This window comes from Condylura cristata, unplaced genomic scaffold, assembly GCF_000260355.1.
Source record: "Condylura cristata isolate star-nosed mole 26May11 unplaced genomic scaffold, ConCri1.0 scaffold00020, whole genome shotgun sequence".
NCBI classification, from domain to species: Eukaryota; Metazoa; Chordata; class Mammalia; order Eulipotyphla; family Talpidae; genus Condylura; species Condylura cristata.
In genome coordinates this window covers 6,748,098-6,771,389 of record NW_004567121.1, presented here as the reverse complement: position 1 = coordinate 6,771,389, position 23,292 = coordinate 6,748,098, and positions in this window count along the sequence as shown.

Below are 23,292 nucleotides of genomic sequence, written 5' to 3'. Positions count from 1 at the left end.
TATCCCATTTTATTATATGAAACTCTTTCATAATTGTTATATCTGTAATCATTGATCTCTGCTCGAATGTAATTGTTTTGGTGCCATGAAAACAGTGAATTTAATTGTTGAATTTTTTGTTCACAAAAAATTTTGTTCACAACTGTTCCACAAATTGCTCTTTGCCCATTTCTCTCCTTGACCTCTTACCTTTCTATTCCTTGAAATATAATAATTTTCTTATTATTAGGCAAAATGATAACATCAAAATGGTATATAAGTGTTCAAGGGAATGGAAGAGTTACACATTTCTCACTTTAAATCAAAAGCTAGAAGTAGTGAAGTGTAAGAACAAAATCATATCAAAAGCTGAAAAGACCAAAAGTTAAGTTTCTTGTACCAAATAAGCAATGGAAAACTTTTTTTAAGAAAATCGTGAATACATGAATTATAAGAAAGCAAAACAGCACTATTACATATACAGAGACAGTTTCAGTGCTCTAGATTTAAAGATAAACCAGTCACAATTTCCCTTAACTCAATGCCTAATTCAGACCAAGGCCAAAACTCTAGTCAATTTTATGAAGATTGATAGAGGTGAGGAAGCTATTGAAAAAATGTTTAAAATGAGTTGGTTCATACAGTTGAATGAAAGAAGACATCTCCCTTACTTACAAGTGCAAGATGAAGCTAAAATCTAGCTAAGGTAGTTTGACTACACTGAACAATCTATTTTTCAGCATAGCGAAACAGTCTTATTCTGTATTGGAAGAAGATGCTTCCACAGACTTTCATAGTTAGAGAAGAAAAGTCAATGCTTGACTTCAAAATTTTAAAGGACAGACTGATTATTTTGTTAGGCGCTAACATCAGTTAAAGTCAATGCTCATTAAGCATTCCAAAAATCCTAGGACCTTTAAGAATGATGCTAAATCTCTCTCTATGCTCTATAAATGGAACATTAAAAAAAAATTGGGTGACAGCACATATGTTTACAACATGGTTTACTGAATATTTGAAGTCCACTGTTGAGACCTACTGCTTAACAGAAAAAAATAAAATAAAAGACTCCTTCCAAAATAGCACTGCTTATTGACAAGCCACCCACCTGGTCATATAAGACTCTGATGGAGCTGTACAAGGAGACAAATGTTTTCATGCCTGTTAACACAAAATTTATTTTTTTAAAGATTTATTTATTTATGCATACAGAACTGAGGTATAAACCAGAGGTACAGGGGCAGTAAGAAGATTCACCAGTCAGAGTGAGGAGCAGAAAAGGCAAATTGAGGAAGTACACTGCTGAGGGGATCAGCGGCAAAACAGGAGAGGTCTGCTGCGCCATATAGACCACCTCCGGGGCGGGGGATTGAACTGGCATCTACATAGCCACAGCCAGCTTCACAGTGCTGCACTTTAAACTGTTGCACCCCCACAGAGGGTCCAATACAAAATTTATTATGCAGCCCTTGGATCAAGGAGTAATTTGAACTTTTAAGTATTTAAGAGATAAATTGTAAAAGCCTGCACCTTACCATCGACAAAGATTCCTCTGATGGTCCTAGGAAAAGTCAATTGAAATCCTTCTAGAAAGGATTTACCATCTAGATTCCATTAAGAGGTCAAAATAGCAGTATTAGCAGAAGTTTGGAAGAACTCGATTCCAGTGCTCATAAATGAAGGGTTCAAGACTTTGTTGGAAGAATGTCAGAGACTCTTTGTCCCCGATCATGGACTATTTGGGGACAGAACAGGTAAAATAACTGTAGATTTGATGGTAATGGTGAGAAAACTTATGACTTTAAGGGAAGTCACCTTGGCCTCAGTCACAGAGATATTAGCAGTGAATAGGATGGAGTAGAGAGCCATCTCCCCACTCACTAAGTAGGTGAGGTGTAGCATCTTGCAGCACAGAGATCTTGTCTAGCAGTGACAATCACACTGTAGTAGCAGAAGCAAGGGGCACTGCCAGGCAACCTGGCTTACAGTCCAATATAGGTACCCTCTGTCTGGCAGTGCAAGGTCACCTGAGTCCTGTGGCTCACATCATACAGACAATACCTAGCCCTCCTCACTAGATGACTTAATTTAATGGAACATAACCTACTGTAGAATAAAGTAGCAAGGATGCAGGGTAAGAATTTAGGGTCCCTCAACCCCTAAACAGAGCTTGCTTTGGAGAGAGAAGAGAGGATAATACAGAGGTGATCTACTGGCCACATCGCACAAAGATTGAGGAATATTTACATCCCAATCTCTATTCCTGCCTCTACCTACAATCAAAAAAATAAACCCAGTGTTCCATCAGCAAATAAAACAATACCCATGTTTAGGAAGTAAGAAACATCTGAGCACAAAATGGAAAGAACAGAAGTTTACAGAAATGCAGAGGTATTTCTGCAGAAATAGAGGCTCTAACATTTGTTAGTGTAAAATTCTAAAATGCTAAATGAGATACTGGAAGATAAAATTCTGACAAGCAATATAGGATCTCAAAAGGACATCTAGGGACATAAAGAATTCTTCACTAGAAAAATTCTTCACTTCATGTGTTAGAAGAACACAAAAGAATACTCTGAAAGAAATGAGGCCAAGCACGGAAGACATTTAAAGGTAGCATGAGAGAGAATCTCAGAAATAGAAGACAAGTGTACAAGTCACCCAAATGGAAAGAGAGACAAACAAGACTTAGGGAAAATGAAGAAGTTCTGTGATACTCAATTAGAAAAGGCAACATAAGGATAATAGGGAATCCAGAAGATGTAAAGAGAAAGAAGGGTACAGAAGCCCCATCCAAATAAATAATAGCTGAGGAATGCCAAAGATAAGGAGAAAAATAAGCATAGATGTCTAAGAAACAGACTGAATCCCCACATTTCTAAGTGAAAAATTCCTTCACAAAGACATATCATTGTTCAATTATGCAAAACTATGCTAGGGGGAAAAAAATAACCAAAAAAAAAATAAATAAATAAAGCCACCCAGATCAGGCTGTCATAGATTTCCTATCAGTTAATATATAGACATGAAGAGACTGGAATGAAGTGTTCATAACCCTAAAAGACAAAAGCTCCTACCTAAGAATACTGTATCTTGAAAAATTATAATTCAAATATGAAGGTTAAATAGACTTTCCCAGAAAAAACAGAAACCAATGAAGTTTGCCACCACCAGACCTGTTCAAAAGAAATGTTAAAATAAATTATTCTACAAGAAAACACTGAACATTGAGCAAAGTGACAACAGGAATACAAAATCAGAAGCTAGGACCAAAAGTTTTATGAGTTAACAACTAACCACTGATGCTGAAGTAAAAAATTACATTTAAATAGTGTTAAGCTGATAGCAGTTCATAAAGGGATTTTTAAGACATAGTAAATCTGATATAACCATTGGGGTGATCAGTAAGTAAAATCTAAGATAGAGGAAATGAAGGAACTGAGATAATCACGAGGGAAACATCCAAATGAAAGAGCAGAAGAAATAATGAGAAAAAAATATATAGCAGAAAGTTAAAAAAAATAATAATAATCAGAATGATAGCAATAACTCTCATGTATCACCCTAATATGAATGATCTGAACATACCAATTGCAAGGCATGGGAGGACAAACTGTGAAAAAATCATCATTGGTACCTACTGCACATGTGTAAGAAAAATAGTCCAGAACCCGAAGGCTTCTCTAGTGAATTCTAACAAGCCTGGTTTGTTTTCCCAGTTGACTGAATTCTTTGTCTAGGTGGTTTGCTGAAGTCTTCAACAATAATTTTGCTTTTGTCAATGTTTTTTTTTTTTTCAGGTGTGTTAGTAGTTTTTTATATAACAAGTTGCTCCTGTTTTAGATGCATGAATATTAAGGACAATGACATATACTTGATGAATTTTTCTCTGGATCACCTTTGACCATCTTTTTTTTTTTCACTGAAAGTCTAATTTATAGATATGGGGGTAACAATTTCTGTCTCATGTCTTGTCTTCTAATACATTCCTCCGATCTTTGACTGTTGTGTTTGTCTGTAGGTTTTAAATGGGTTTCTTGTAAGTATAGCTGAGTTGAAAAGTGAGAATGACATTTAGTACAGCTTCTATGAAAAATGACATGGAGAAACTTTAAAAAATATATAACTGGACATTCCATGTGATGAAGCAGTACCACTACTAGGTATTTACCAAAGACTATGAAAACACTAATACAAAAAGATCTGTGCACCCATATTCACAGCAGCACTCTCCAAACTGCTAAGTCATGGAACCAACTAGGTGCCCAATGACAGACAGTTGGAAAAAGAGATTACAGAATATGTATTCAATACAATACTGCAGAACTAATAAAATGATCAAATAGTGCCTCTAGGGACAAAATGGATAGATGTGATCACTATGCTAAGTGAAATAGGTCAAAAGAAATGGATGTTTGCATTTATCTGTGTAATATATATAAACTAAAAAGAACAGGCTGATAAAGCACAGCAAAAATTATTATTGTCTGTTAAGATATATATAGACTGGCTATCAGAGGGAACTAGGGGACAGAAGGATGAGAGGATTAGGGAAGAAAAAAGATAGGATATTGGCGAGAGAGTTTGGCTGGAGGGTGAGTGAAGCATATGCAAGTATGGAAGTGTAAAAATGTAACCCCAAAGTGCCTCAAATTTTAATTTTAGAAAAAGGGGGAGAGTATTAGGCTACTATAGACCTTAATCTAAAAAACAGGAAAACTGAATCTGAAGAATGGAAAATTAAAATTGTGGAGAGATTAGATACTTTTCCTAGGGGAAAATGGGAGCAACTGAATAAGTCCTGAGTATCAAAATGACCTAAAAATGTTTTCCTCAAAACATTATCACCAGGGCCTCCTAAGTGGTGCAGGGGGTAAAATCTCTGGGTTATCATGCTATACCCACTATGGCATGATTTTGATCCCTCACCCGGGAGCTGACCAACAAGGTGCTGTAGACTTCTCCAGTCTCGCCTCTGTGGAATTCAGTCCCCATTCTGTTCCACATTCTGTCTCCCCTGAAAGCTCTCATCACACCCACCAGCTCCTCTGACCTATACCCCACTTCTTGATGCATAAATAAATAAAAACATATATATATATATATATATATATATATAAGATAATGGCAGTCAAGAACATTAAAATATTTTAGCATAAAATTCCAAATTAATATATACATATCCTTAAATGTCTCTTAAATTATTGATATAGTGTAGTGCTATTTTTTAAAGTTTTATTTTTCAGTGGCTTATGTAAATGAAGGTTTCCTAATGTAGCCTAAAATAAAAAAATGCATAGTCTATATGAAATGTCATCTACTTTATATAGTAAGCTTACTTAAAAAATAATAATCAAATACCTCATTACCTACTAACAGAGTTTTAGTACCTTTTTAACTTCCTTGCTTTTCCAAAAGTGCACAATCAGACACTCATTTCTAGGATACCTGGGAGCATGTACATGCACACTCAAAAGCTGTGAACATTTCCTACCTACCTGGAGCATGAGTTTGATCACCTTTCTCCAAAAGTGAAAGTGAAGGGACTACCGCCACCTTCCTGTTATTGTTGTAGAAACTCAGACTGGGAGCACTTGGTGACTTGTCTGCATTTATTTAGCATAGTATTACAGAGAATAAGAAGAGGCTCAAATACCCCAACTCCCAATCTAGTGCTCAATAGACTTCAGTGGCTCTCACTATCATTCTTGAATGAATCATATCAAACAAATATAAGGATGAGGTCACCTTTGATTGCACAAAGGATTTTTACTCTCTAAGAAAAAAATTTAAAAAAAGACATAATTGACTGATGTCACTCTGGCTGTGTCTCTAACACTATTTTTGTGAAAGCTGTCCTGATGGAGTGTCACTGCTTTATGGCTGAGATGCCTGTTGGATAGGACTGAAAGAAAATGATAACCAAGTGACTGAACACTGTGTCAATGGCAAGAAAATCTGTATCTCTTTTACCTCCAAAGCCTGAGAGCCCTTTGAACACCCAGGCTAGGATCTCCTAAGAGGAGTCTATTTTCCACATAATGGTGTGAATTTCCCACATTGAAAGTAAATATTCATAACTTTATGAAAGTGCTAAGATTCCCTAGGAAAGATAAATTCTAAGTCCATTTTATACATTTTGGACAAGCTAGTATTTGACATACTCTATATGTTCTGAAGAATATTATAATTTCAAATAAATCTGAACTGACATCACTTCAGTAATGTCATATCCTTAAAAACCATCTGATAGGTGAAGTGCCCTTTTCAAGGATTAACCAAATACACATATGAGGAAGAATGTAGACGAAAAAGCAGACCAATGTGGCCGCTTCTTCTTAAACTCTTTGCTGAGATTGTCCCATGTGGTGTAGTTTCTTTTCTTTCTAAGCATATAAAGACCTGTGGAACTTCTTTATGGCTCAATGCCTGGGGCATTTCTCAACAGAGTTGATACATCGTAGAAAAAGCTGTTCTTGCTCTCTCAATCTAAGAAAAAAAAAATTTATTAGGGAAAGCATATTGTATTAGGCTGTCTCCTAGAAAAACTGAATCAGATAGGAAAATCAGATATGAGCTAGGCATGGAGCCACAAAGAAATTTTATGAAGGCAAATGACCATATCAGTTTTCTCAAAATTTATTTAGGATATTGTTCACATGTAAAAAACCATACTTTTTTCTCTTGGTAGCCTCTCCATCCTCCATCTTCCCCAGAAACTAGTCTTTGCTGCTGCCCACTTTAAAAATACTCATTGATTTTGATAAATATGATACAAACTGCAATGCAAAAAATATCATGTTTGATGGGTAGTTATATATATAGAGATGGGTGTGTCTTTGATTCTATAATTGAAAAATAACATTGAAATATCTAAGAAAAAAAGGAAATATTTAGAAGAACCAACAAATCTAAAAGGACCATTGTTCAATTAACATTGAACATTAACAATCTCTCAATAAAATAAGTATTCTTCTAATATCCCACTTTTATATTCAATCTTTCCACTTAAAAAAAAAAGGGGGGGATGCATTCTCTTTGGTTCCCAGCAAAACACTGTGTATAGGACTTAGTCAAAGCATTCACTAGTTATAAATTAGAATATGAGAAGGGAGAGAAGTAAGGAAGTGGAGAAGTCTTCTCTAATCCTTATCTATCAGATAAGAAGAAATGATTTGCCTGTCTTCTTGTACAAGGTGTGAACAGTGAAGTTTCCAGAGTGAAAGGATGGAAAATTGACCATCTTACCCAGGTCCACGTTCTGGGAGTGCAAGCTCTGTGTAACACCCAGAAGCATCCCAGTTCAGACAGACAATTGAGATTCTCCCCACTGTTGCAGATTTCCCATGGGTAGCCCTCTCAAACCTTCCAGCTAGATTTTTTTCCTATGCGATTCTTTCCAATCCTGTTTTTTTTTTTCCTTAAGTTTCACCTTTCCAATCTTCCAGAGTAGTCAATATTACCTCTAAAATCAGTATCCCTCTAATCTAGGTTTGCATCTCACACTTTTTTTTTTTTTTCAAATATAGGGCTACTCGTGCTTAAACCTAAATCTCCAAGTTAAATGACCACATAGAAAATTGGAGAAAACAAAATAGAGGTTGTATGATCAGGAGTTGAAAGGGGAGAATAGGGAGTCATCCATTCCAGGTTACGATTTCCTTGTCTTTATGAGTGAGAATTAAAATTCAGTTCAGTTCCTTATATCAAATACAGAGGACAGCTTCCCTTTAGTAATTCTTAGTCAATATGATATAATTGCAACTTGCTTCTCCAATTGTAACACCTTAAGGAGCATACTAAAGAATAGGTATTGTCCTGAATATCTTTTTCATAATTACTAAAGTTCCTCCTGGAAAGAATGACAGTTTTTTTAGAGAAAGTCGTGCATAGAACAGGACATTCAGTTGACTGAATTTTTCAGATTCTGATTCTGGAGTTACTATATGATGATAACCAAATTTAGAGGGGCAGAGAGAGTTATCTTTTTTATCTCTTCTCCACTCAAATGTAAATGAGAAAGATTCTTCCAAAACAGAATATTGAAAAAGATAACATATACACAGAAGGCATAGAGAAGACTGAGTTATGGCCAGGGAAATAAGACACTCCTAGAATACAGCATCAGAGACGTCAAGGTGGAGGAGGACATAAGATTGCTCGTTAAATTAGTAGTAAAAAATATTTGGGAAGTTTCACTGAAAGCAATAGTGGGAATGGAGGTAGGCCTGGGATCACAATGAATTGAAAAATGAATGGAAGGACTTCATTTCTAGAAATATGGCAAATTAACTTACCTTAATGATCATTCTTAATGAAGCAATTAATAAATGAGGTAAAAACAAAACAAAAATGGGAAAAAAATCCCAAATCTTTAAATGTATAGCTGATCTCACCTGTATCAAAGAATGTTCATGTTACAAGAAGTTAAAATCAAGAGCTCTAGGATATAGACAGACTAACTCCTTCCTGAGGGCTTCTATCAGACTCCGAAATCTTGAACTCCCAACTGAAAGTTACATGGGTAATTGAGGCAGATGATAAGCCTATGACAGTTCAAACAGAGAGAGATCTAATAAGAGATTAGGAATTTCAAGCTTTTGCCCTTGGGAAAAACAGAAGTAAAAGGGAAAGGAAAAATAAAGAGAAAGGAAACTTGCTCTTTCAAACATTTTGAAATTGGAAGGGGACATTCTGATTCAAAGGGGAGTAAAGTTTTCGATAGAATCTAAAACAAGAGGTAGCCCTCGGTTCAAATAATTTTTCAACTTGAATTAATAATACATTTTAATTTTAATTGAAAGCAAAATCAGATTGCTAGCATATTCAGGCAACCATCAGAACCAAAAACAAATCCTCCTTAAAATCTCACAGAATTCATATCTGGAGCATTTCTGTAACAGGGACGGCTCACATTTAAAAATAATACATATGCAAGGAAACAAGCTTCCATAACAGGAACCCCCAGAAAAACAAACATAGTATGACCTCAAGTGTCTCAGGGGGCCACAGGAATATCACAGGATGGCTAAATTTTGAAACACATACCCAACACCTGTCAAACTCTGGGGAAATAATTAGCTTATCCATGATTTCAGTGTATGGAGGAACATTAGCTGTCCCTTTCAATCATATTATATCTTTGAGAATTGCTGCGATAACAAAAAAAGTGTACATGTGCACATTAACATGGAATGAGAAAAGAGATCAGATCAATCTTCTCCCCTGGATTAAGAAGTTGTGAAAAAAACACAATAAACACACAAATATCATTAGTAGACAGCTGCAAATAGTAATTTTAGAACATTATGTGTTTTTTTTTATTTTAACTTACATGTATTTTTTTTTAATATCAATAGTTCAAAAGTTTTTGGCACATATGTACTCAGTGATTTGCACCTACCAATTGGTAGACATTCTTTTGGCCTAGAGATTCTGTGACTTAAACACAGGTTTAAATTTGAGTTCCCTGGGAAATAGATGCTACCACATAGTGGGAATATAAGAGGCATGTTGGGGCTCATACAGTGAAAGAAAAAGAGGAAAGGAAGTTGAGCAGGCAGGGACAGACATTATAATGTGATGCAGGCCTAGTAATTCTGGTGAAGGAAATGGAGAAGGAGGAAGGATTATTTACAATTTTTTCACCCTGTAGAACTGAGAAAGTCCCTCAACCTAATGAGAAGGAACTTAGACCTAAGAATTGTTGATAGAGCATATGGACAAGCCTTAATTCCATAACATGTTCAGCTACGAATTGATATTCAAGTTCCCTTGAAAATTTGAGGGAAAGTAAGTACAGGCATGGTAGCTGAAGGATACAAGATCTCTGACCTTGTCCCAGCTCTGTATTTTTGCAGGGATATCTGAAGAAATCTTCCCACCCCTCAAGAATCAAGAATCAAATATCAGAAAGAAGCTCCTCAAAGATTCCATTCTTTGACAGAATTTAGAAGAGGAAGTTTCTTAAGAGGAATTAATTATACCCTACATTCCACAATTACATTAGTCTTGGGGCTAGAAATTATAATCAATGTCTCTATATTCACTTCCCTTTCTGAATTCCCCTCACCCTTAGCTGTGACCTCTGAGTGGCTTAGTGGATAGCAGGACCCTACCTCCCATGGTTGAGGGGGTGAATTTTAGGTACTCACATACTTCTCATGCCCACTGGCTGTATGTTTCCATTCAGTTACCATCAGCACAGGAATACCAAAAAGTATCCAGGGGCATTAGTTCCCTTAGTTGATTATTAAGATAAAAAAGCAGCTTCGGCCCTCCCTGGTGGCCCAGCGGGTTAAAGCACAGCACTAAGAAGCTTAAGCCACTTCTGCATGAGTTTGATCCCTGCCTGCCCCAGAGGTAATCCACATGGCCAGGCAGACCTCTCCTGACCCACCCGCTGCTCCCCTCAGCAGTGTGCTTCATCGATCTGCCTGTTCTGTACCCCACTCTGTCTCTGGTGAATCTGGTGAATCCTATCACCCTCCGCATCTCTGGCCTGTACCCCAGGTCTGTACGAATAAATAAATAAATCTTAAAAAAAAAAAAAAAGCAGCTTCACCCTCACTACAAATTACTAAAGGAATAAGAAATATTTCCCCAAAGATATTGGATGGGAAAAAAAATAAAATAAAGAAATTAAAGAAAAACTCCACAGGAAAAATAAAAAGGAACAGACTAAATAATTAGTTAAAAATAAGTCTAAATTAAATGGTAAACACAATAAATATGACTAGACTAAATCAACAGCTAAGAGATAAAAATAGTTGAGCCTGATTTAAAAAAAACAGCAAAATAAAATAAAAAAAGAAAACACCTCTTGATCATTTATAAGAGAAAAACCTCAATCAAGGTACAGAAAAATTAAATCGGAAAATAGAGTAAGAGGTGTGGGAGGTGCATAACAAAGAAAGCAGATGTAGCCACATGAATTTTAGATCAAATATTCCTCAACAAAAAGCATAAACAAAACCTAAAAGGAGATAATGGTGATTCTAAACTAAAAACGTGACAAAAAAACAGCCTCAACTATGTATAAAATACAAATTCACAGACCTTAGAGGAAATTTAATTCATCTGCCTTTTCACAGGGACAATTTAGCACACAGTTTTCAAGAGATGACTGAGCACAGTGACAAAATTAGATAAACAAACAAAAATATAAATACCAACAATAAAGATATTTCTGTTGATTTCACCCCTATGGTAAGGGAACTGAAACCAAAAATAAGAGATTGGAACTACACCCAACTTAATTACAAATGGTCAGTGGTACTGAATGCTCATTTTTTCCAAGAAGATATTCAAATGGTCAACAAGTACCTGAAAAGCAGCTCAGGAATACTATACATCAAGAAAAATGCAAACCCAAACCACAATGAGGAAGCACTTCATATGTCGTTGAATGATAATTATCAAAAACACAAGTATATCACATTTTTGGCAAAAGTGTAGAGAAGTGGATAACTGCCAGGTCTTATTTTTGGCGGCAATGTACAGTGATGTAGCCACTCTGGAAAAAAAGTATAGCGGTTTCAGAAATACCATATCATCTAGCAATTCAATTCTGAGTGCCTATGTAAAAGAAATAAAAACTTTGATGATAATGACAGCATTATTCAGAATAGCTAAGACATGGAAGCAACCTAAGTATCCAAAGGAAATTCTGCCCTTCAGGGCACTAATTTATGCCAAACAGGTCAGAAAGAAAAGACAAATTTGTACAATCTCACTTATATGTGAAATCCCAAACATCAAAGTCTTAGAAGCAGTGAGCAGAATGGTTGCCAGGATCTGAAGGCTAGAGAAATTAGGAAATACTTGGCAAAAGCTACAAATTTCCAAGTACAAGATACATAAATCTTTTGTAATCATTAGAGATGAATTATTCTTGTTAAATAATGGATTTGCATCACGGCTCAAGTATCTCTTCTGTGAATCACTTCCTACTGCGCTGTAACCTTTATCCCACATGCTCTTCTCTCATTGCTTTCAAAATGGGTTCACTGGTACATTGAGCTTGCGTTTCCTCTGTTGATATTTGGCAAGGAGAGTGAAACTATGAGATCTGTGTTATGTTCTTTTTCTTGGCAAAATGTAAGAGAGAACTACCAACACGAATGCTTTTGGCTTCGAAGTGTCCATTTGTCTGTATACATATTTCATCGTGAGTTGACAGTATAAAAGATTTGTGATAAGTCAGGAAGGTGACCCTGACAGATACTAAGGCAGGTGGCAGGGTAACAGTGCTCTCCCAATTGAATCGGCAATGTTACCTTTAGAATATAGACAAGTATTTCTTTGGCAAGTTCCACTTCCACGAGCACACCTTGCATCATCTCTCTATTGTCATTTCTCTTTGACTAGAGATATCTATTATTTGTTTCATTCATGCATTCATAGAAAACCTAGAACCTAGGGGTTAAAAGACTGTTAAAGTGCCTAGCAGAGAAAAAGCTAAGGAAAAAGACCCTGGGTTACTCAAATGAATTAGAAATTTTGATTACTACTGCTTGAGGCCAGCAATATTTGTGGTGTTTCAGGCCCAAGGGTGCCAGGCCGACTGTGGAAAAGACAAAATTAATTAATGTTTTCTGAGATTAATTAGAAAATTAAATGGAAGTATAATGAAAACCAGCATGGCTTAGCTCACTGGATTTACAGCAGTGTGCCACTAAATGGCAGAGTTGTTCAAAATTGTGATGTATTATTTGAATAAAAATGTATTAAGGTAGGCTGTAACCAACTTGTTTTTCAACTCTAGCAACTAGTCACAAGCAGAACCCCTAGGAACGACATAGTGACAAAACATAGAGCCATCTGACAGTGTTGGCCTAAGCTAAATGTTCTTCAAATTACCTTTATCTGGTATAAATTAAAATACTACAGTTTTTTTTTGGTGGAATTTTGGAAGGCTGCCACAGATTATTTTGTTTGCCTCTCTACTTGATCGTCCCTCTGGATTCCATGGGCCTTTTGCCAGATGAAAAGTTTTTGATCAGTGCATGACTTTTATCAACCAGAGGAAGTATGAGAACACAGGGTAAGAAATGCCAGTAGAGATGCAGGAAAAGTCACAAGAGTGTAACTGCACATTTGCTGCATGGAGGAAAGACAGCTTCACCTTCACCTTCTTTTTAGATCCTGAGTCTTGTTTTCTGTACAATGGGTGCATTTTTAATATTGTCCTCATGTCCATATTGCGCTGTCAGATAATTTATATGAAAACAGGAGCCAGCCAATTATCATGGCTAAGACAGTGATGCATTATATGACGCAATCACATCACTAGGGAATTTTATGTGAAAATCTTTTTTTTTTAAAGATTTATTTATGTGTGCATACAGAACTGGGGTACAGGCCAGAGGTGCAGAGGCGGTGAGAAGATTCACCAGAGACAGAGTGGGGAGCAGAACAGGCTGATAGATGAAGTGCACTGCTGGGAAAAGCAGCCAGCAGGCCAGGGGAGGTCTGCAGTGCCATGTGGCCACCTCCGGGATAGGTGGGGATAGAACTCATGCAGAAGTGGCTTTAGCTTCTTAGTGCTTTAACTGGCTGCACCACCAGGGAGGACCCAAAAATCATTTTTATATATACCTTCAGTCCTGAGTAACTGTAATGTTATGAAACTTTAGATGTATCTTAGGTATCTCATATTCAGTGCTGCTGAGATTCTTGTTTAAATGTTACCTCTGCCCTTTTAAAAATCCAGTTTCTCTGAGCCTGATTATTATTTGTTCAGTTGGTTATTTTTTTTCTTTGTTTTGCTCACTATATCGCTTGTACATTTAGGCGCCATATCATTGAATGTACACTGGGATAAACACAAGAGCAAACACACATCTACTTGACATCAGGCAATCATCATACCCAACAAGAAGCAACACATAATTCATTTTAGAATATAAAATGTTTTAAAATCTGTGATCATCAATAGAGCAGGAATTGTTACCTATTTCCCTACATATCATTTTTTCTAATTTTGGGAGAGAGGGCAGATAATCTAGTAGTAGTTTTTGTTTCTTTGACTTTAAAGAAACACAATTGGTACAATAGCAACAATAGGTCTCCATGAGGGATTCTCTTAAGTTTTGGAATAATTAGTATTATGCAATTTAAAGTTCATGCTGTCACATTCTTTTCTTTTTAATAATATAATAGGTTATTTTTACAACATTTTGTGCCTTTTTCCATCTTAGTTGTTGCTGTCACATTCTTAATGTCACTTGTAAAGGCTGTCTTTAACTTTCTTCATTTACTTGGACTTAATAATGGTTGAGATTATAATAAACTAAATTTTGTCTTTTTTTAGATAGAATGCAACTATTTATGTTTTTTATTTATGGTATTTTTATTTAGAAAATATTTTTTAATTTAAATTAGTGTCTCCCAAAGAGTCCTCAGTGGAACCTCTATCATGAAGATGTTCACTAGAATAAATTTTCTGATCATAAGATAAATTTGGAAGATGCTAACTTCTCTTGGAGTTATTGGCACACAAGAAACATAACCCTTGAGAATTTTTGCAAGACAGAAACTGGTTTATATTTGGGAAGACATATTTTTCTATAAATAAATTTGTAATTTAATGCCTATATAAATCTTTAGATATTGATAGACTATGCATTCTCATGCAGGAATTGGGCTAATCTTGTATGATATCCTCCAGAAACTCAGAGGCCTATACTAAGTAGCATTTGGTGATACAGGGATTGAATAGGTCAAATGAACCCTAAATTATCAAAAGGAGAACTGCAATGTGAGACACATTTGGAAATATGCTATCCAACTTCTCATGTCATTGATCACATCAAATTGAGACATAATTTCAGAACCTAAAATAGCTGGAATGAATATAATTTCTAATAATTAGAGTTTTACTTAGTAATGGGTATGTTTTACTCCCCAAAACAAATCTAATATGGTTCTTAATAAGAAACGCTGGTATCACACAAAGAAAACACAGTTAGTTACAGTGGTTGCTACACTTTGAAAATGTCAGCATCACCTGGAGAGTCTCACCCATTTCCTCACCTGGAGAGTCTCACCCATTTCCTCTCCTACTTCCATACTTCTGGTCTCCGTACTTTTCATGAAACCTCCAGTTAATTTCAAAAATCACTGTGTTTGAAAACTGCTTCACTATAAAAAAGGTGTTCTCATTTTATACTATAGTTTTCATCTCCCATGCCACATTATACCCTTAAATAAAAACATAAAACACACAAAAATAAAATAGCTGAAAAGATACTAACCTATTGCAGAAGAGAAATTCTACACTCTATGTGTCAGCAGGCAGAAGGAGGGGCTCCCTGGGGCCCCGCATCTGTCTTTTTCAAGTGGGTTCTGCCATCCTCTGCATAAAGAAAAAAAAAAACATACTCTAGCGTGTAAGACCTTCAATGGAAAGCAATTTCAATACAATTTGTATGTGTCAGCGAGAATATAGTTTAGAAGATTCCAATTAAACACCCAAAGTTTCCCATTCCCTCCCTCCTGACTAAATGCCCAGCTAAAAAGGTTGGCCTAAAGCATGCCGACCGAGGCCCACAAGCCTGTCACAGTCTACAGCTCTTACTGAAGGAAAGAGCCGAAGGGACCAGTCAAGTCTGGAAGGATAAATGCAAAATGAAAATCACATAAAGGCTGCCGTTGCCAGCCTCCACAAGCTTCTCTTACTCACGGGTTTCGAGGGCCTCCTCTCCCGCGCCTCCTCCAATCTGCTCTTTTTTCCGCTTTTCCTGCTCCCTCCTAGCTCCGCCTCCCTGCTCAGGCCCACCCTCCCTTGGGCGGGGCTGGGAGCCTGGACCTCCCCTTTCTACGGATATCACACCGTTACATTGAGGGCAAGGATTTGTTTAGGAGGGTTCACTTATTGATTTAACAGGAATTCGGTTTCACTTGTAACACTCTTCCCTGTACCACAAACACACAATTTGATGTTCGAACAAAGCTGTTCCATCGATATTCTCTTTCAATACCTCCTAGAAAGTTTAGGTACTCACGCCCTTTGTACTCAGTCTTAATTCCAGACGCCTAATTATGTAGTGGGAATTGGCAACAGACTCCCGCTTTGAAGACAAGCTAGGCTTAAGGTCAGAACAGAAGGAAAGCAAACCAAGAGCAGAAAGAGCAAGTTAGCATGTCGGTGCCCGAGAGGGGTCCAGAGATGGCGACAGCAACCATTAGAGCCCGATCACCTTGAAGTCAAAGCAGTTAAACTGAAATTTTGGTTGAAATAAAGAGAGATTGTAACAGGGCTGTTCCCAGGAAAAGGGAGGTTCCAGGTTCCCTTCCCCACCCAAAGGAGGGTGGAGCTGAGCTGGGAGGAGGAGAAAGGAGACTGAGGAGGAAGGAAGCAGGATGAAGAGCCAGAAGGATATCTGAGGGAGACACATGGAATAGAGAGTGTGAAGACGCGGCTTTCATTTCAGGCTAGTGGAAATAGAGGTGGGTAAGAGATGCGTGGGGAGGTTGACTATGGCAGCGTTTATCTTGATTTTGATTTTGTTCCTTTCCTCCCAGACTTGTCTGGCCATTTCTGACCCATTTCTATGGATCCCGGCAGGACAGGCTTTCAGGCCTTGCATGGGCCAATCCCTTTTGGGTAGACTTTTACCTTCGAGGAGATGGTTAACTTTGGGTGTTTGATTTAGAAACTATTGTTTATGTTTGCTGTATTGCAAGCTCATTGTAGTAAAGTTGTTTTCATTAAAGGTCTTATATGTTTTGTCTTGATGAAGCAGATAGCAGAACCTATTTAGAGCTGGCAGGTTTGGGGGTTCACGGGTATCCCTCTCCCTGGCCTGTAACAAGCTTATTTTAGTATTAATCTAAAATAGGTCTTGTCACTCCTCTACATTTCCTCTGCCCAAGTAGGAGAAAGTGTTTATGTCCGCATTCCCTTCCCTGAGACAAGCTCCAACTGGCCACAGTGACGGCATCCCTCATGAGGCCTTCCTTCCAGTTTACAGGGAAATAAAGCCAGCTGGAAAGCATGAACACCATTTAGACTGGGAGCAACTTCATCCATTTTACGAAGTCCCTGCCTTGATGAAAGGAGGCACATTGAAGCATACGCTCAAAAATTAAAAAAAAAAAAAATTAAACCAACTCTTCTAGTTTAAAGCAAAAATATATGAATAACAAAAAAAAAAGTTGCTACTGCTTTCAAATTATAATGTGCTCTTGAATTATAGGTCAGTCACACCCAAGTGAAGGGTTAGAGTTTCCCCCCCCCTTCACCCCCTCTTGCCCCCTGGGGTGCTCCCTAGCCATAACTTATTTTACTATTGTTCAGGTAGCATTGTGGATGAAGACCTCAGGAAAAAAATATCAGTGCTTGTGACGTTTTGATGGCCTTTTCACTGTGTAATTACACTCACTCTTGATAACACTAAAGGCATGCCTTATTGGAGACGGCATGGACGCCTCCTTTTTCACAGGGAGATGGATTGTTTCTGTGGGCCTGGATGGTCTTCAAATTATCTGAGCACAGAAAAGAGAGCAGAGTGAATTTTATTTTAACTCATTTTATTTCTGAATTTATTTCCCAGTAGCAAGGAGGTGGTGACTGCCCCAGCAGTCGAGTCAATTGTTATCTGTGGGACTTGATTATGTTTGGACCCAGTCGCTCATTTTGAGCAAGACACAGTTAATGAGGAGAGAAATGAAAAGTGCATTGAGTCACAGTGTGTTTGTGGTAATTTGTGACACATTTACTCCACTCAGTTCTTTGTTTATTCCTCCCCCCTCTGTGCAGGTTCTGTAGGAAAAGGAGCAGATAAGCAAATTCACTGGTAGACAGTTAAGGGTGTTGAAGGTAATGAATCTCTGTATCTCCGTCTCCATTGCTGGCAGTAATTGGGGCACTGTTCATCTCTACAGTAAAATGCCAGGAAAGCTCATCTTAATGAAACATCTTTTTTTCCCTATTATTTCACAACATATTTTTCCTTGACACTGTTAGTTTTTATTTTCACGATGTCTATTTTTTTTGGTGTGCTCTTTGCCACTTTTCTAAATAATAGTCCATTAAACAGTTCACAGTGTGTGTTCTGTAGAAATGTAAAAAAGTGATTGGATGATACTAATTAAGGAGAGATTTTGTTTCCACTTACTGCAGATCAATGGTGGGTTACATTAAAGCTGCATTTTGTGATGAGTTTAACACAAAAGAACAGCTGTGCTAAATACATATTTCAAGACATACAGGTAGGTCAAATAACTGTTTCTTCTCTTGAAAAGTCTGTACGTTATAACTATAAATTCTACTTGCAGAACTGTGGGGAGACACAAAGGCTAATTATTCACTACAATCATTAGTAGTAGTTTTAGTAGAAATTGTTAAGGTTTGAATTGGGATAATGTTCAGTTACTTCTAAAACTTTTATGTGGATCCTTGAATTTATTGGTTTTACTGAAGTATTTTTTTCCATTCTGATTTTCAACAAAATTTCCAATTGAGTCAGATTTTATTTCTTCTTTTGTTATAATAATTTTGAATGCAGGAGAAATGTCAGTGTATTTTTATGACTTAACAATAACTGCCCTTGTGATCATCTTTATCTCCTGCATGGTAGACTTTACTTGGTCCCCAGGAATATGATTTTCCTTGATACCAGTTTGAGGCAATAGGGCCACTTCTGTAAATTATAATAAATAGCCTTTAATGATGATCATAAACTCTGAGTGACACAGATACTCTACGAGAATTCAGAAACGGAAAAAAGAAAAGAAAAGAAAAGAAATGTCTGCATGGTCCCAGTTACTTGGTTTCAGAGTTTATGCATGCAACCTATATTTATACATTTTTCTTTCAGTAAAATTTATAGCTGTAATCATATGGTGCTTACTTTTTTCAGATGATAAAAGGATGAAGGGCTAGATGCAGATAGGTAATAGATAGACAGACAGACAGACATTGTAACAGCCTTCCACTTGGCGAGCACTTTCACCTGCCTACCACAATGTACATTACAAGATGGGTCTGCATAGTCAAATATATTCTCACAGATGAAATTTTGACATATTAGTGCATATATTCTGCTTAGATTAATGCCCAATCTGCTTCGATCTAACATTCAGGTTTAGATTTTCTAACTGAATGAGACTAGTTAAAAGGTTTGCAGAGGAGGCCAAGATGGCACTTCTGATTCCATTCCCAACGTGGGTGACTTGGACTAGTCACTTACCCCTCTTTCTAGTCATTTGTGAAACCCTCCTTGACAGTATTGAGGTACCCTGCGGTATCAATGTGAAGCTGACTTCAAAGGTATCACTTTGCGTGAGGGAGAAAGAAGTCAGAGTTTATAGCTAAGAGTCAGGCTATGAAAGAACAAATCTGATTCAACATAGGTCTAAAAGTTTGAGGTGGCTTGGAGGATTATTTTTTCATGAGAAACCACAGAATTCATACTGATTGTGAATAAAGAGAATCATCTTTTCCTGTTTTTAAGCTCAGGAATGATAAGATAGACAAATGAAATCTAGTATAATGGGAATAATGTTTTATTAATGTAGATATATCTGTGAATTTTTGTGTATTTTTCTCTACATATATTTTGATGTAGCCTTTACCTCTGAGACATGGAATGGTACATTGAGTTAAAGCATCTATAAAATTCAAATAATAATCATCTTCATCAGACCCCTAATGTTGGTTTAAAGACATAAGGGAACTATCCTTGTAACATATGCCTCAATATACTTTTTTAATTGTTTATTATCAGTTCATCAGAGCATGGTTATTGTGGAAAATGAAACTGACTGACCATAGGATAGCTAAATTGGATTTAGTTGCATTTTTCAAATATGTATTAAGCGTTACTAAATGCCAGGCAATATTTTTGACTCTGAGGATACAGACAACAAACAAAGCAAGTAACGTTTGCTGCCTACAAAGGCTTGATACTTTTATACACTATCCCTACGCTGTTCACAGTATTCTAGTTTTCATTACATTTTCTTTTTTTTTTAATTTTTAATTTTTACATGCTAGCCTAAACCTTTACCTTTTTAAATCACCACAAAGATCTGTAAAGAGTTTTGTGTGTGATTTCCTTACTTAAAATGGGAACAAGCACTAGAAAACTTATTCATCAAAACCTACCTAAGATTTCAGTAAGTGCTAGTGCATAAAATGAATGTTGAATCATGTCAGAAATCCTGTAATCCAGAATAATCTTTATTTCTTGTCTCATGGCTCAGATTTGTTTGAAGTATAAATCTGTAGGGGCTGGCATAGAAGATTTGGGTAACTCTTGCCTGATGCTCAGGGGCTGAATCTAGAGAATGATACCAGATTATGCACCCAAAAGAGCTGACTTTCTCAAATAGGGATTTCAGACTGAGATGGGAGTGTTGGAACATGGGAATCTAGGAGAATTGGAGTAGGACCAGTGGTACTGTATGGGCAACAGAGATGAAAATCAGTATTCCCAGCCCATACTATACCCACTGGCTGACTGATTTGACAAAGATTAAGCCCATCATATGATTAATGGTCTCTACAAAAGAGATGAGAATTAGAAATATATGGAAACTAAAAAAGCTACAAATGTTAAATGGAAAAATTTAGAATTGTGTATAAGTTGTAGTGATTGCAATTTGAATTACTTGGCAAAGTATTAAAAAATGTAAATTTTGTTATCTTTATCTTAGGAAGGGGGTGGAAATATGAAACTCATAAGATTGTTAGAGAATATCTGTGTCCCCTCCCCCCCCTTGCATTTCACACAACTCCAATGTGATGGTATTTGGTGACAGTGGGTCTTTGTGACCTGACTTAAGTCAAAAGAGTCGGTCCCTCATGGTTGGGATCTTATAAAAGGAATCTCAAAAATCGCCTGGTCCCTCAGCTATGTGAGGGCCAGATAGTGAAACTGTTGGCAACTTGATTTTAAAATTCTCAACATTCAGAACTGTTTCAAAGCCACTGATTCTGTGGTATTTTTGTTATAGTGTAACGGGGTGGTCCCCAGGAAAGGGAGAGGTTCCAGGTTCCTTGTTCAACCCAAGGGCGTGTGGAGCTGAGCAGGCAGGTAAAGAATCTGGAGAGGAGACAGGAGCAGGGTGGAGAGTCAGAAGGTTTCCTGAGGGAAGCTCAAGGTGCAGAGACGTGAAGAAACTGCACTTCTAGGTCCTGAACTAGTTGAAATAGATGTGGATGAGAGACCCACAGGAGGTTAACAATGGCAGTGTTTATCTCTGTTTTCATTTTGCCTTTTTCCTCACAGACTTGCCTGACTATTTCTGACCCTGTCCTATGGGTCCACTCCAGAAGGTGCTTTAGACATGTGGCAGGTTTCCCAACCTCGCTGTAGGCCAGTTCAGTTTGACTGGATATTTACTCACTGGGGGATGGTAACTTTGGGTGCTAGGTCTAAAAACTATATTTTCTGTCTTTGTTGTTTTCTGACTTCGCTGTATTGCATGCTAGTTGTGTTAAAGTCCCTGTCCATTAAAGGTTCTCATATGTTTTGTCTTGATGCAGTGGATGGCAAAACTTACTTAAAGTGGGCTAGCTTGGAGGCTATGGGGTGCCCCCTCCCTGCTCTGAAACAATAGAATTCTGAAAGTACTAAAGCAATTATTAAAAAAATAAAATGTGTGTGGGATCACATTATAAATATAAAGCAGCTGTAAGCTGTAGTTCAAACATGTTCTCACAAACACATGTTTTGATGACATTTGAGACATAAATAGAAGATGGCAATCATTCATTGCACAGATTTCTACCAGGAAAAAAAAAAAAGCATTCATGTGTTTAAATACTCAGTTTTTCCTTTATGAATATCTTTCTTCCACACCTTAGTTAATGTTTTGAAGAGTTCCTTCTTTTTTTTTTGAAGAGTTCCTTCTTTTCCAGAATAAACCTATTAGCTATTTAAACACCTGAATAAAATGTTTTACCTTTCTAAATAGTGATACACATATGAATAACACATATTCCAGGCACACATATACTTGTACATGTTTATTTCAATTACATATGAAGAGAATAGTTGAAGACCCGCCACCGTGCTTTGTATACAGTAATTTGGTCAAATCCCTCATGTACCTACAATATTACTCTGCTTTTGTTGGTCCTACAGCTTTGGTTTCTACAATTATATTCTTAATTCTCTTTCCACATGTACTCTGGGAATCACCACAAAGATCTAATTGAATAAGATCTTTTCATGCTTTTAAGAAGTTTTCTGGAGTATATGCTTCTCAAGGGCAGGAATTGCAACTTGTAATAAGGTTGTACCTCGGTACCTGACACATGATGCTCAACAATCCCTGTTCAATGAATGAAGTGAAAAGTTATATATATGTCGGAGGAGGGGTTGTTTGTTTGTTTAGAGAAATTTTATTTTGTGGCTTTCACTTACAGTATACTTAAATATGCAAAAGCTAAAAATTAAGAAAATATTGGGTTATAATATTAGCTCCATAGAATACAGATTTTTTTAAAATACTAAACAGTGACTAACCAACTCATTCATACATTTGAATAGACTATTAAGAATTACACTATTAGCATATTAATAATGAACTGTTTGGAAAATGAATTCAAATATTAATATCATAAGGTGTGTGATTCTTAGATTGCTAACTTAGAAAGAACTTTGGAATCACAATGGATATATAATTGATTACTGTTACAAACACAAAACTTTAAACCTGTAGAAAATATAACATTTTTTTTAAATTGATGGATAGTCTACTTGAGGGTAGGTTATTTCTATATTCCCCATATTTGTATAAATTTAAAAATTTAAAGCAGTTAAGAAAGCAGACTTTCCAGTGTTTCTAATGTGAGTTACCAATGTTGTGTGGTGTTTGATATTGTCTGAGATATAAATGGAGAATGTGACAAAGTAACTTATAAAATCATTCACCTTAAGATTATTTTAAAGTTCATCAAGTCCAGATATGCATGATCAACCAACTTTCAGAGAGACATTTTCTGTTATTTATTTTCAGTACAGTCATTTGTTTTATGAAAAATAGTTAACATCTATTGAATACTTATTATTGACTACTTATGCTATAGACGTACTAGAATCTTCATATACATATGTCTATCCATTATGACATTTACTTCTTTTATGGATGAGAGATATCTGAGATTCAGCTTTTTCTGATTTTTTTTTAAGATTTATTTATTTATCCATACAGAACTGGAGTACAGGCTAGAAGTGTAGGGGCAGTGAGAGGATTCACCAGAAACAGAGAGGGGAGCGGAACAGGCAGAGTGATAAAGTACACTGCTGAGGGAAGCAGTGGGCAGCTCAGGAGAGGTCTGCCACACCATGCGGGTCA